General features: G+C 47.9%; 1 protein-coding gene across 2 annotated transcripts in view; it reads left to right on the top strand.

Moving 5' to 3' along the window:
* SMARCD3 (SWI/SNF related BAF chromatin remodeling complex subunit D3) overlaps positions 1–15,790 on the top strand; it is a 75,872-nt gene that overhangs the window by 164 nt on the left and 59,918 nt on the right. The window contains exons 1-2 of one of the 2 annotated variants that reach the window (XM_084203965.1): positions 1,566–1,673; positions 2,922–3,108. The gene's annotated coding sequence lies outside the window, so the exon portion shown is untranslated. Of the gene's footprint in view, positions 1–1,565; positions 1,674–2,921; positions 3,109–15,790 lie in introns of those variants that run through there. The other variant, XM_084203966.1, reaches the window with a different exon arrangement.

Raw genomic sequence — 15,790 nt, forward strand, 5'->3', positions numbered from 1 at the left:
AACGGGGTGGCTGTGGCGGCGGAAGCAGGGCGGCGGGGCTGAGGACCCTGGCGGCAGCGGCGGCGGACGTAAAGCCGGTCCGTCCCTCTCTCGAGCTCCGTCGAGGCGGCAGAGCCGGAGCGGCCCGTGGGGCTGGGAGGGCGTGGGCGCCGCACCCACCTGTCCCCGGGAGGAGCTCCGTGCCGCGCCGCCCCCGCGGGGCTGGGAGCGGGGCAGGGGCCGCGGCTGCGCCGCCCTCCCGCCGCAGCAGCGCGTCCGGGGCCGAGCTCCCGGTGCGGGACCCTCTCCCCCGGCGCGGCGGGCGGGATGCACTTTACAGACGGTCCCTGGGCGCTCTCCGCAGCGCCGCGCAGGCGCTCCGCACGCGGACGGCCGCGGCGGGAGCGGAGCATGGACGGGACGGTGAGCGCCGCCTCGGGCCCCGGCTTGGCCCGACCCCGGGCAGCTGCGAGGCGCCCACGCCGGCGGTGCCCCGGGGCTGGGCACGGACCAAGGCAGCACCGCTGCTGCTCCCGCCCGGGCTCTGCCCGCAGGGCTCTCCCGGTCGGGAGCCCGGTGGAGTCCGGGCGGACCCCTGCGCCGCCGGTACTGCCCGGCGGTGCCGCCTGCCTCTGCCGCCGCTCGCTCGTGGAGCCGCGGCTGGAGCAGCCTGGCGGCTGCCGCGCTCTCTGCTCTTGCCCGCGGACTCGGCTTGAGGCGGTGCAGCCCCCGCCGGCCGTCCCAGCGCGGGCCCCGCGTCCCCTGCCGAGCCCCGCGGCTTTGCTGCCTGGCAGGAGCTCGGCTCGCTCGGAGGGGCAGGCAGAAAGGGGGAGCCCAGTGCTCGTTTACCGCTCCCGAATGTGGGCTGCAGGCCCCCTCGGGAGGGTCTGCTTTAGCAGGGACTGACTTTACCGAGGGAGACCATCGCTCTTCTGGATTTGCCCATCCTGCCCTGACATGGTCCATGCATCCTCTGGAGAGGAGGGTCCTCTTCTTAACACCCTGACCCTGGAGACAGCCGAGCGCTGCCCTGCATCTAACTGACTGCTGTCTCTGGTGCTCCAGGAACAACCAGCCTTCACACAGGAGATGGCAGCTTTTGAGAGAGAGTATTTGACTTGCTGCCTCTAAGATGCCTCTCAGTTCTGTCTTCAGAGGGAGATATATGGTCCAAGATAGTCTCTCAGGACTAACAGATCCGTGTCTGTGGGAGACTGATGCTCTGCATGGCCTTCTGGAATATCTCCTGACTTCCCACACATGCAAACCATCTCACTTTGGCACCAGGAGTTTGCTGCTGGATATTGCTGCTCTTTTCCTCCCTCCTGTTCCCTGAGGCCTGAACTCTTCTCCGTTCCCTCCATCACCGTGGCCTGTGGAGGATCCCTGTCTGCTAGTTGCTGCTGGGAGAAACTGAGGTAGAATTGAAAAGGGGGACTGAGGAGCAAGCAAAGTAATTCACCAGTTAGAATGATCTGGGAGAATGGTGCTGTCAGCACTGCCCTTCTTGGAGAGACTGACTTCACCCTACCACCCATCCAAGGAAGTCCTGCAGCTTCTGAAAATAACCAGTTCCTTGGTGATGTCTCAGGAGCAATCAACGATCTGCTGTTTTCCATGGGGACACCACCAACCGAACTAACTGAGCTCTCTGTGAGGAGGAACTTGCAGCTTGGCCTTGCCCCTAAGGCAGGGTGAGGACACTCAGCCTTTGCTCTCCTCCTTCTCCTCAGCGCTGCAGTGATGTTCCTTTCTGTACCTCATGCACTCTCCCTTCTCACTTGCGCTGCCTCCACTGCAGTGCTTGCCTCAGCCCCTGCCTGCCAGGGCTCTGTCCTTCCTTGACTACAGCTCTGTTTCAGCAGAATTCACCGTTATCTTCTTTTTGCCCTTTGTTCTTCCCTTTTCTTGACCCCACGAGATCCAGAGTCTTGTCCCTGGTGGAGTTATCCACTCTGCTTATGCTGCCTGGCACTGCCCAGGCTGGCACTGCAATGCTCATTTTCCCTTTCTTGGCTATCCCTTCTTTGAGCAGTAGTTTCTATTTGCATGTCTAGGTGTGAGCTTATGCTTGAGAATGCTTTGTGCGCTGGTGCTCACACCTGTTCTGCTGTAATGCTGCTTTTCTTCATCAGCTACAGTACAGAGCTGTCAGGAGCTGCTGTGCAGGGCTTCGTACGTGCAGATGCAGCTGCCTCAGCTCTTCCCATGGAACAGGTCCCTTTTCCTTCTTAGCCTGGTTTGTCTTCTTTGGGAGCTATCATAGCATGCAGACACTGAAGCTGCCCTGACTATGCCCTAGATCTGTAGGATCATTAATTATTCCAGTCTGCCACACTCTCCTTAACGTACTCGGGCAGCTAAAGGGTGCCTGATAAAATGCTGGAGTGTTCTGGTCGGAGTGGATTCTGAGTTCTTTAAGAAATTGACTTTTTTAAGGATGAAAGCAAGCTGACTTGGTTAATGTTCCTAAACTGGCCTGCTTTCCCAAGGTTGAGAACATCTGTGTGAGACAATACTCTTGCTACTTGGGACAGGCAAATTCCAGGGGTCCACTCCAATGCTACCCACCCTGTGGTTCTTATCAGAGCCTCCTCAATAGGTTGCCAGGTTATAGGCAAGCAGTAATCTTTGTGTTCTTTCCAGACACCACAAATACAAGCTGGGTCCTATGGGGAAACTCAAGAGCCTACATGGACGGGCCAGTGCCTGGGCAAAACTGCTGTCCTGGCAGCCTATCATGCACCTGTGTGCACAGTCTTCAGACAAGTCCCAAACTGCTATGTCAGTCTCATCTTCCCTTTATTTGCTCTTCTCCCTCCTCTCTTTTTCTGCAAGTTGTGCTGCTTTTGAAGTGTCACATGGGTTTATGCTGTTGTAGGAAATGTTATTTTTATTGTATGTTATTTCCCTCTCACCCAGTATGTACTTTCTCTTTTCAGAGCTGGATCCAAATGCATCCTCAGCCTGCTGTATTCGAGCTGCAACTGCTTAAGGTCAATGAGAACATATGCTAATTCATCATGACATAATATCTGGTCTCCTGCTCCATCCACAGGATAAGTTTCTTGCTTCCTCTTGGTCGACACAGATGTGACTCCAGGCGTTCAGCATCCTTGTCTCATACAGGTAGGTTTTAGCTCTTTGAAAAGTGACCTGTTTTAGTCAGGAAGCATGTGTCTGTGTTGTGGACTGGGGATGGAAAATGTTTACCTTTGGGCACATGGGAAATACTTTGTTGTGAAATAAATCTTAAGATGCCAGCTTGCTGCTGCTGACATAAACTGGCCATTTGAATAGCCAGTTAATTCTGTGATAGTTTGTGCTAGTGTTGGCAGGAAGATGCTGATCTGGCAGAGTGGACTGGCTCAGAGGAAGTGACACTGGAGAATGCGCTTGCTAAGAGGAGGAGGAGTAGTAGTAGAAGTATTCTTTGTAGTAATTCATTACTCCATTTGCCACAAGTAAACATGATTAGTTCTTGTCAGGTGGTTATTGATCTGTGGGGTTCCCATGCTTCTCAGTGCAGGTTTAAATTAGCTCTTCCCAGCTAGGAAGACTTCTTCAGTACCTGCTATTGCTGGATGGGCATTGGTAATTTCCATTATAAGGCGTCCAAATCTGCCACTGACATCCTCATTTTCTACCATTAGTTACATTCTTCTTGTTGCTTCCACTGTGAATATCCATCTGTAGCTACCTGTCTGTTTTCCCAGCCAGTACACAGCATGCCTGCAGGGGACTTTTGTTTTGGCCACTCCTGGATTGGTGACTTCTCACCTTTCACAGCCTAGAGAGGTCACCTCACCTGTGTGGAGTATGAAAACTCCTTCAGTTTTTTGGTGAAGATGTTAATGTTAACATTCCGTTCTCTTTATCACCGGGCACTATCTCCTCACCCAGTGCAGTGCTGCTGCAGTGGTTTCCAAGCAGAGTGCTTGGGCTAACACCTAGAATTTGGTGGTCTCTACTTGAATTGAACAGCATTCCAGGAACTTATCTTTTCTGGAAAGATGCAGCTGGAGGAATTGAATGGTTCCTAATTTAAACTGTGAAGGATTAGGAGTTCAGATGTTATACCACGGGAGTTATCCAGGTTTTGCATTTATATAGAAATGTCCTGGGTACATGGAACCAAGCAGGTATCTACAATTTATTGCCTTTTCATCTAGCTCACAAGGCTGCACTGTGCACACTCTCCACAGTGTTTTCATAATGCAAACACTGCCTAATAGGTCTTGTTCTGGGAATGTTCCTCAGCGGTTATAAAGTGAGGTGTGTTACATTTCCCCAGAGGTCATCAAGTGAGGTGTGAATTGACAACCTGAGGTGCCCTTGTCAGTTGTTTCCAATATTCACTGAGTAGATGTGGAAGTGACAATGACACTGTTGTTTCTGTACGTGGATGTATTTGAGAGCACTGGCAGCTTTGTGCTGGACAAGAACCTCATGAATTTTACAGAAAGGTGTTTTAGTCTTCCTTCCATTTTTTAAAAAACTCTGCATTCACAGGTTTCAGAGTTTGAGAGACAAACTGCCTGTCCTTTCCCTTCTGGCCTCTTGCAGTCGTGTAGCCTTCTCTGTTTTCTGTTCTGGTATAGAACAGGTGGTGTCTGTGTCTGTCTGTGATCAGTGCCCAAAGTGAGGGACAGAAGCATTTCTCCCTGAACAGAACTAGCCTTAGCTAGCTTGAAGGCCTTAGCTTGACTGAAGAATTTGCCTGCTCCAAGAATGTCACTGTGAGATTCTATGCAACATTGTATTTTTTACCTTTTTTACCTCCAAATTTGGCACACTTACTCTCTGCCTGTGAATAAATTTCTTAAAATTGCTTGTTTAAAGGTAGTTCAGCTCCTTTCAAGATCCTAAACTGCAGGAAAGAAAACACAATTTACCAGTTATATATTTTTATATTTATAGGCACAGCAATTGCATTGAAGTGGGAAATCATGTAACCTTAACTTTTCAGCACGTGGCCTTTGGTTTGCAAGTATGCTTTTGATGAGCAACTCCCCTGTGGAGACAGGCTCCCTTTCTCCCCTGTGGAGAAAATTGGGGCTGTTCAGTCTGGAGAAGAGAAGTTATGTGGAGGTGTCTGAAGGGGCTGCAGGGGAGCTGGAGAAGGATTCTTTGTCAGTAACTGCAGTAATAGAAAAAGGAGTAAGGGGTACAAATTGAAAGAGGGGAAATTTAGGTTAGATATTAGGAAGAAATTTTTACTATGAGGGTAGTTAGACACTGGCACATGTTGTCCAAAAGGTTGTGGACGCCTCGACCCTGGCAGTGCTCAGAGCTGGGCTGGATAAGGCCTGGAGTGACCTTGTCTAGTGGGAGGTGTCCCTGCCCAGGGCAGAAGGGCTTGGGACTAGATGATCTTTACGTCCACTCCAACCCCTTAATGTTTTATGAGTCTGTGATGTGAAAGAAATTTGACTGCACTTGGTGAAATTGTGAGGCCCAACAAAGTATGATATTGAAAATTTATAAATGTATTAATTTTAAAGATTTAAACCAGTCATTTCCCCCTGGCAAATACTATGATTCATGGCAACAGCAGAATTTACAGTTAAAAGGTAGTGTTTATATGGAACAGAAGAGCTATGTTTGCAGCTGTGAGACCAGTGAGGAATGATTTTAAAGTGTTACTTGCAGATTTTTAAGCTTCCCATTTTCAGGATAGAGCGAGGACATAGTGGAAGGTTATTTGAGGGGTTTTATTCTTGTTTGTTTCTTTGGGATCATAGGGGTACCCACATTGTAACAGAATGGGCTGGCAGGCTGATCACTCTGTGTGGACAGGGGCCAGTCTTAGCAGTTGCAGGAGAAAGTACAAAGCTCATTCACTGTGGGTCACAGGGATGGAATGGTATGGGTTGGAAGGGACCTTCACAGATCACCTAGCTGTATTCCAGCATTTCACCTCCCTCATTGTAAAAAATGTCTTCCTTAGGTCTAATCTAAAACTGCCCTCTTTAAAACAGCAGTTTAAAAATGTTGTCCCTTGTCCTCTCTTACAGGCCTTGGTAAAAGGTCTCTCTCTGTCTTTCTTACAAGCCCCCTTTAAGTACTGGATGGCTGCAAGAAAATCTCCCTGGAGCCTTTTCTTCTGTTTTGTCTCTCTCAGCCCATCTCCAGAGCAGAGGGGCTTCAGCCCTCTGTGCATCTCTGTGGCCTCCTCTGGGCTTGCTCCAACAGATCCGTGTTTGTCTTGTACTGTGGACCACAGGTGAGGTCTGACAAGTGCAAACAGGAATAATCCCACCCCATACATGCTGTCTGTGCTGAGGGATCAGCCCAGGACACAGGTTGTTTCTGGGATGTCAACCCTCATGGCCAGGATCTGTTCCCCCAATAAATGAGATGGACATTTGGTGATGACCAAAATGGAGAAGGCTGGGGTACTCAACAACTTTTTTCGTGCTCAGTTTTCCCTTGTAATTGTTCTTCCCAAATCTCTGGAGTCCCTGAATGTCATGGTAGGGACAGGGGGAATGAAGCCCTGCCCACTGTAGGAGTAGATCAGGACCTAGACCATTTGAGGAACAGGTACGTACAGAAGTCCGTGGGACCTGATGAAACACGTGCCAGGGTCCTCAGGGAACTGGCTGATGGTGAATCCTGTCTCTCCTTCTGTATTCATCAAAGAACATCCCATGACTGGAGAAGCCAGTCACCAACCCCAGCCTTGAAGCCAGGTGTTGATCTACATGTTAATGGATCTTATCCTAAAAGAAACTTTTGGATGATATGACACCCATATTTTACTGAGCACTAATTGATTTCCATTGGTCCTTACTGTGAGCCTTATATCTTCCACAAAGACAAGCTGGTTGACCACTGGAAATTTAAATGTGACATACTGCTTGTAGACCTTCTACCAGTGGAGAATTTAAGGACTTGGACAAATATCTGTTAAGAAGGGTTTTGGCAGATCAAGGCTGACTTGGGGCAAGGAAGGATTTGAAACTCTAAAGGCCATGCCAGCCCATCTGCTTGTTCTCTTAATACGTAGCATTCTTGTATGAATCAAAGTCTCTAGTCCAATGGTATCTGTATGTGGTTTGTAAATAATTCTTGTGCCAGTTTTGTGCTTGGTAGTCCAGACATATCTTGGTAAGGAAGTGAACTTGTGTGGACTGCTAAGAACTGCATAGATCTAGATCTATGCCTAGATCTCCCTGGGATGTGCACAGACCAGCTAGGGGACAAAGGCAGTGTGCCCTGAGACAGGGCACCTGAGAAACATCTGCTGTCATAACTTTGCTCTGGACTGTCTGGTACTTTCAGTCTCCACCATCCTCTGAAGTAAATGGTGGCGTGTGTCTTCTGGACATTTGGCACATACAGGCTTGGCCAAGTGGTTTACATATTTGAGAAAACTGGATGCTCCTTATCTAGTTACTGCTCCTTATCTAGTTACTGCTTTTTGCATCTTCAGTGTCTCTTGGCAAGTGCTATGTCATTTAGTGCCCCAGGCTGCCTATCTTACATGAAAAACTTTTAATTCATTTTGAACTTAGTCCTCCATTTTCGTTGGTGATCCTCAAGTTCTTTTGTTACAAGATAATGTGCTTCTTTCATCACAGTGACAATTTTTATTCTGTATATTTCCCCCCTCCTCTGCAATAGAAACAGGCACTCTGCTTCAGCTCCTCTCCATAAGAGGATTACTTTGTATGTAGTCTTTCTATATCTGTATGGTTATAATTCTGCTGTATGCTTTTAGAGATGTGACCAGCACTGGCTGCAGTGTGATAAAAAACCAGTACTGACTGATACTGTGTTCTGTAATGTCTTCTGTCAAGCTCTTCATAATTCCTTCAAATTTTATTTTCTAAGTGGATGCTTCTGTCAAGTGCTGCAGCCATCCTCACCTGTTAATATCTTGAACAATGTAAATTGCACACAAAGTTGTAATTAGTAGAGTCCTGTTTTTTGTTTGAAGACTTGGTGTGTAAGTGTGCCACTGCAGGTAAGGAGTCACCGTGTCTTCTGTAGAGACAAACACATGTGCCCCATGGGTCTGTTATGTTCTTATTCTGTTCTCCATTGTGTCCCTGTTTTATTAGGATTAGAATTCTTTTATAGGTTATGTAAATAAAAGTGGGCTTGTCAGCATATTGCATTTCAGAGTTTTGAAAATGGCTCTCAGCCAGGTTTCCAAAGAATATAAAAGCTAACAAGGGAAATAGATAGTCAATAAAGAAAACTCCTCATAAGCAGTAAGAAAAAGCAGTGACTCATACAATGGTTGAGGTTGGAAGGAACCTCTGGAGGTCATCAAGCAGAACTGGTTGCCCAAGACCATGGTCAGACAGCCTTTCAATATCTCCAAGCTGGGAGACTCTACAGCCTGTCTGGGCAACCTGTCACCCTGACTGTAAAACACTATTTGTTGATGTGCCAAGGGAACGTCTTGTGTTTCAGTTTGTGCCCGTAGCATCAGATCCTGTCACTGGGCACTCCTGGAAAGAGCCTGGATCCATCCCCTTTGCATGGTCCCATCAGGAAATTATATACATTAATCAGCCTTCTCCAGACTGAGCAGTACCAGCACTCCTGGCCTTTCCTCACAGGAGAGATGCTCCAGTCCCTTTGTCATCCTCATGGCTCTCCTGTGCACTCCCCAGTATGTCCCTGTCTCTCTTGCTGGGCACAGCACTCCAGCTGTGGCCTCACCATGCTGCAGGGAGGGGCAGGATCCCCTCCTGGCCCTGTGGCCAGTGCAGCCCAGCTGCCCTGTGGGTTCCACTCAGGGTCCTTGTCTTTGCTCTTGGACCAAGTCACCCCCAGCACATCCTGATGCCTGGGGTTGTCCTTCCCCAGGGGCAGCAATTTGCACTTCCTGGTGAATTTTGCCAGGAATGTAAGGGTAAATAAAGTACACCTCTTCCTCTTTAAGGTCAGGCAGTCAAGGAGGTTCTCCATGCAAAGGGGACAATAAGTAAATGGGGAAAGTGGTACAGAAAAAGAGAGACACTGTTAGGCTGTTAGTCAAGGGATAATGGCAACAAAGCCCAAGAGCTGACTTCCACTGACTGATGAGCCTTTAGGAAACTGCAGGCGTGGCTTTCAAGAGGTCTAAACTGGATTAGAGCAATCCCTGGGACACCAGGAGTTGCTGATGGTGGTGGCTTGTTAGATATTACAGGAAATGAATTAACAAAGCTGAAGTTACTGTTGTAATGTTGTATAAATCTGTGGCTCTCCTATGTCGTGAAGAGAGAATGGAGTTTTGTATCCCTTAAGATGCAGTGACTAGTAGACCAAGAAGAATTCTAGAAAAAGTGATTAGGATAGTGAGAGGTGGAGAGATTTCCATGAGAGGAGGCATGTGTGAATTCTTTAGAGAAATGATATATGAAGGTAAAAGTGCTTGAGATCATCAGCCACAACTGAGGAAAGGTAAAGCACAAATGGACTTAGAATTTATAGAAGATACAGGCATGTGATGAAATTATGAAGCAACAGGCTTAAAACTAGCCTGTTGCTTCATAATTGCTTTGTTGCACCCAAAACCAAAGTATTTTGGGTGTTGGGGTTTTTTTTCAGTTGAATCTAAGCCCGGGTGCCCCCAGGTGGGCAGGAGCCAAGGGCACCTGGCTTATACCAGACTGGTGTGGGCACAGCCCCAGGGCAGTGCTGGTGCCTGTGCTGGCCCTGCTGAGCCACCTCCAGTGCTGGGGGCAGCTCTGGGCCCCTTGTGACAAGAAGGACATGGAGGGGCTGGAGCGTGTCCAGGGAGCAGAGCTGGGAAGGGAATGGAGCACCAGGAAGGGCTGAGGGAGCTGGGAGGGGGCTCAGCCTGGAGAATGGGTTCAACTTGCTGGGAAATACTTATTTACTGAAAGGGTTCTGAAGCCCCAGCACAGGCTTTTCAAGGAAGTATCACCGTTCCTGGAGGGAAGATAAAAGACATATAGATATGACACTTGTGGACATGGCTTAGTGGTGGACTTGGCAGGGCTGGACGTATGTTGTATTTGATGATCTTGAAGGTCATTTCCAACCTAAATGATTCTGTACTTCTGTGATTAGTAAGTGGACCATGTTCCCCTTCACTCTTTAGGCACTGCAGTGCATTCAGTCAGTAAATTGAGGCGTAAGGGTGGAGAAGGGGTCCCTCTGCTGCCAGGAATGCCGAGCCACCAGGCTTCCCCATTATGAGACATGTGTCCACTGATCCTTTGAGCTCAGACCTTAGCAGGGTCTCCTTCCCCACATCAGGTATATGGAGCAGGAGTCCCCTGTTGCAGTTGACACTCCTCCCCAAATTGCAAATCTTAACTATCAATGCAGTCTTTTCAGAAGGATGGGGAAAAGGCTTGGGTGAGGGAGGAGCGAGAATGTGAAACGGGATTGGGTGGCACCAGCGCTGCATCCTGAGCCCAGGGAACCGCCCTGGTCCTCCTGCAGGGCTGCAGTGCAGATCCCACCTGCACACAGGTCCCGTGCTGCAGGAGCTCCCCCGGTGACCTGGCCAAGGCGGCCGCAGCGGGGCAGTGCGGACCTGCCAGGACCGAGTCCTGGCTGAGGCGGGCAGTGCGGACCTGCCAGGACCGTGTCCGTGCTGAGCCTGCTGCGGGAGCTGCTCCCGCCCGGCTGGCCGGAGTCTGCCGCGTACTGCTGCTGCTGCTGCCCGGGGCCTCCGGTGCACAGAGCACGGCTGACTTTACGGACATGTGGCTAAAACTGGTGGCAGAGGAGAGGTGGGCGCTGCCTTTTGCCAGCCAGCTTTTCTGGAAGTGCGGTTCTAGACCTCAGGAAGCCTGTGGAGAGGAAGGAATCCGTTTTATTGCACATTAGATCAGAGAGAGTGAACTGAAAGAGCAGCAGGACAGCAGGAGAAACGACAGGCATGCAGAGGTGTGTAGGTTGACAATGTCATTTTAAGTGTTGATACCAAAACCAGATATTAGGGATAATGTGACATATTATAGCAAAGTGCTTAAAAGATATTCTGAAAATGGGAATGGAAGAATGATTGATGTGCTTAACTGGGGGAGGTGATTATGACTGTGTAAAACTCTTTATGATCTTAAAGATGCTGAAATGCTTTGGGCACAGTCTCCAAAAGCAGTGGCTGTCTCCTTGGCAACAGGAAGGCATCTATCTGTTCCCATGGCAACGGACTGGAGGGGGGCTCAAGGAGGGCTTGTGCAGAGCTCCTCGGCGCAGGCTTCCAGCTCCTTGTTGCTCCTCCTTGGAGCAGAGGCTGTGGACACATTCAGGTGCTCTGATCCTGCAGCTGACAAGGACGAGTGAACTGGAAGTGTTCCTGCTCCATGTGTAAAACTGATTAATTGCGCAGCATTGTTTCATCTGGAGAGTTCCTTCCTAATTGCCAGTATTAAAGAATTCTTTGCAGCTCCCCATAAAGAAAGTAGAATTTTTGCTATCCAGAGAGGCATCAGAGAGTGTTTGATGTTGATTCTTTCAAAGGCGTGGACAGACAGATCTGAAAAAATAGGAAACAACGTATATGCAAAGAGTCTGCATCCCAGCAGCCCTTTCTGGTGTCTAAAAGGAGAATTGTGCAGAGACACTGACAGGCCTATCTGCACTAGATCCACCACCTAAGAACTGCTAATAAAGTAAGCAAATTAGGTACAATAGGCACCACTTCTTCTAAACTCACTGTGATTCTTTTCTAACGGAGCCAACTCATATTTGGCACCAGAAGTAGGATTGAAGCATGGTTTGATGTTTTCATCTTTTTTAAATATGAGGCAGAGGATGCACAAGCACTAATGGAACAGTGATAATTTCAAGGTGATCAACTGATAAAATTATTTTAGGAGCAGCATTTGAATGCATTTTTCTGTATTGTGTGTAGGTATTACTAAGCAGTGTTTAGTTTTTTTCATCAACAGCCTGCTTTTCATTCCAGTAGCTTCTTTCTAGTCCTGCATTAAAGGATAGCAAAACAGAAATGCATTACTTACCTTCATTAGCATGCTCTTTTGCCCCCTAATACGTACCTTTTAAGGCAAAAAACACTTTCAATCGCTGCTGCTGGACTAGCATATATGCTTGCAGGTAAAGGCACTCCAGGTGTTTTGTCCTTGCCTTGTTTCAGCTCCAGTCTCCAGGCTGTGGTTCCTCATACAAATTCACTACATGTTGATTGGGCAAGTTGATTGAGTTACTTGTCATGCTTAAGTCTTTCCTGAATAGAATTATAAAATCACAGTATGGTTGAAGTTTAAAAGAGCCTCTTGAGATTGTGTGTTCCAACCTCCCATCTCAGAGCTGGGTCAGCTTGAGTAATTTGCTGACTACCAAGTTCAGTGATCTTCTGAGTATCTTCAGTGATGGAGTCAACGTGCTCTTTGGGCAATCTTTTCTAAGTAAAAACCTGTTCACCTGTTGTGTATGTCCATCTGGTTCAAACATTCCCTAATCTTGTCTTCCTTCATTGACATCAAGTCTTCCTTGCTCCAGACTGGTCTTAGGAGACTGGAATTCCTGACAGCCAGTCTTGCCAATAAAGAAAGATGCAAAGAAGGCATTCAGTACTTCAACTTTTTCTGTGTTCATTCGCAGCAAATCCTCTCCCCAGTAAGCCTACATTCTCACATATCTGTCTTTTACTGCTGAGATATTTGTAAAAACCTTTCTGTCCTCCTTCATGTTTCTCCCTATTCACCTGGATTCAATTCCAGATGGACTTTTCTTATCCTGATTACATCCCTGCATGCTTGGACACTGTCTCTGTATTCCTTCTGGGTCACCCACCTGTCCCTGCTTCTGCCTCTTGTAATGCTTCAGCTCGGTCAGGAGCTCCTTGTTCATGCATGCAGGCTTCCTGCTGCTTTTGATTAATTTCCTGCCTGTGGGATGAACCAGTCTTGAATTTGGAGGAGCTGATGTTTGAAAATCAACCAGATCTCCTGGAACTCTCTTCTTTCCAATTGATTGATTGTTTTCTACCCTGGTCCATCCTCTCATGTTCCTGAAGTATCATCTCATGGTCTAGCCAAGGCTGCTCTGACCTTCACATTCCTCACCACTTCTTCCATGCCCAGCAGAACGTCTCTCCTTGTCTGCTCCTCAGCTGGTAGGAGTTTATGGTCGGTGTGACCCAGAAGCCTCATGGATTGCTTGTGCCATGCTGTGTTACGCCCTCAGCAGATACTGGGGTGGTTGAAGTCTTCCATGAAGACCAGAGACCGGACATGGGGATTTTTCCTGCTGTTTGTGGTCTCACTATTTCTCCCCCAGTAGGTGGTCTGCAGCAGACACCATGGTGCTACATGCTGGTCCATGATAACTCTGATCCTAACTCTGGTCTGCAAGCTCTCAGCTCGTGCTCTGTCCATCCCAAGATGGAGCTCTAAGTGCTCCAGCCACACACTGGGCTGAAGGGCAGCTCCTCCTCCTCCTCCTCCTCACCCCCCAGCCTGTCCTTCCTGAAGAGCTCTAAAGGCTACAGCCATCACAGCACTCCCATCCTGGGAGGTGTCAGGTACCGTGGAATTCAGGGCATGTTCAGGGTGAAAAGGGACCAGAGAGATCATCTCTAACAGCGTGGGTGTTCAGAAGCTTTCTGGAGGAGGGAGAGGTGGGCTGTCAGTCTGGGAGCAGACACGGCACCCTTGCTACAGGAATCAGGAGAATGTGTCACAGCTTCATCAGTCTGAAGATAGGGACTGAGGGCCTTCTGCCCTCTAGCCACAGGCAAATAGCAGAAAAAGCATTTCATATGTTCCTGCTCTCTCAGATGCTTTGCTACAGGGAGACTGCAACAGGATCAGGAACTGAAATATTAATTATTGGAGTTAATATTAATTATTGGAATTATATGTGGTCCATTCTACACCAGCTGCCAGACAGAACAGTAATTTTCTGGGGGTGTTCTTCAGGACTTTGTCTGGTTTGAAATGTCAGAGACCTTTTGTTTCTGCAGGCAGGCAAGAGGTTTTATCTTTCGATAGACAAAGGGAGTTGAAGTGTAAGGGAAGATCATAAGCCTTACAACAAGGCCATAACAGGAGAGGGATGCAGGTCTGGAACCGATTTTGATTAAATAATTTCTTACAAGGAGCTGTTGACTCCTTGCAACACTGTGGAAGAGAAAAGGCATACTGGGGTTGCATGGCAAAGTGGATGCAGGGCAGGGTAAAATCAGCAAATGCATAAGGCTGATGGGAGGCAGAATTGGGCTCTTATCTATATGGAGTAACTTTACTGCATATAGACAATTTCGGAGCAAATTTTTGCCTGTGGCATTCCAAGAGGATTTAATCAGAGTGAAAAAAAGGTATTTGCTGAGTTCAGAAGAGACGGAATTGCAGTTTTGTGATGTGCAACAGCAGGAGCGTGAACTGGGGAGAGGAAGGATTTACTCGAATAGAAGGAGCTGGAGAAACAGAAGATAAGAAAAAATGAGTAACTGTCAAAATAAAATCAGCCAAGGGGAAGAGTTGCTAAAGATCAAACACAGCAGAAAAGGAGTAAGTTATGTGATAGACAGAAGAACCTTTTCTGAAGAACAGAAATATGACAAACTTTTTTTGTGTTGGAATATTTCTTAGCACACCCTGTACTTCTTATTATTGGAATATTAGTGATTAACTTTCCATTACATAAACTTTTCACTAATTTTTTAGGTTTGTTTCATGCTTATTTAGATTAGGTGAATACCCTACTGGAGATTAATGTCCAAGATCTGAACTAAAAGGATTTAAAGAAATACTGTTTTAATTTTCATGGTATCTCAGACTAACAATAACAATTTAGAAAGCCTTTCTCTCTATAACCTTAGCAGATATTTATGTATTATTATTTAGCATAATATTTATAGTTAGCATTTGGTGTTGCTGTATCATATGTATATATACCAGCTTGGCTGTGTATTCTGATATATGTATCAGAACACCAGGGAATCTCTTTGAAGAAGCATAGTTACTTCCCAAGAGACAATAAGGTAGTTGAAATCCCCCACAAGTGTGTTTTTTTTATGGTTTCAAGTTGCAGGCAGGGTATAAATTGATCTGAAAACAGGTGTCGAGGATGGGTGCAGAGGGTAGGAATTTGGTGGCTGTTCCAAACAAGTGTAGCCAGACAGCTGGCATGCCTGTCGGGATGGCTGGTGTTCTCTGTTCCACTGTGCTCCTTCTATTTCCATCCGCTAACTTCATCTGCAAATTCTCAAGGTCAGAGATGACATTGTTCTTAGCTGAACCTCCCCATACTCTCAGGCACCAGAAACTAGCGAGTCCCAAGAATGGGAAGGATTGTGGCGTGTGACAGAGAATGTGACACAAAGTACAACATGCTCAGCTCTTCTCCCTCTGACAGTTCATGGCCCTGCACAAACACATTCCTCTCCTGGAAGTTCTCCAAAGTAAACTCTCTTTTGAAAAGCACTGAACGCCAGAATGATTCAGCTTATGCTTCTGTACATTTTGAAGATGCTTTAACAAGTAACTTGTCGCAGCACTTGTGTGCCTGGTCGCTCCAAGGTGCTTTCTCCGGGGATGGCCGCAGTGCGTGCTGCGTGCCGGGTGACCCCGGCCAAAGGCGGCTTGTGCTGGGAGCTGGGAGCTGCCAGCCTACTGTGCCTGTGCCCTGCTGAGGGAGAGGAGCAGACAAGCCACTGTGCTGTGCTGTAGCCAGGCCGTTTCCGCTCCTGCAATGCTTAGCCAAAAGCCCATTGTCCAGCTGGAGCCCAAGTGCTGTAATCATGTCCCAAGTGCTGTGCTCATGGTGCTGCGATTTCATACATGGATTTATGTACTGGGTGAGCCAGCGCTGAAAGGATGAATAAACCATCCTACCTGCCCTACACACGTAGCACAGTTCTTCC

This window comes from Fringilla coelebs (genome assembly GCF_963513975.1).
Source record: "Fringilla coelebs genome assembly, chromosome: 1".
NCBI classification, from domain to species: domain Eukaryota; kingdom Metazoa; phylum Chordata; class Aves; order Passeriformes; family Fringillidae; genus Fringilla; species Fringilla coelebs.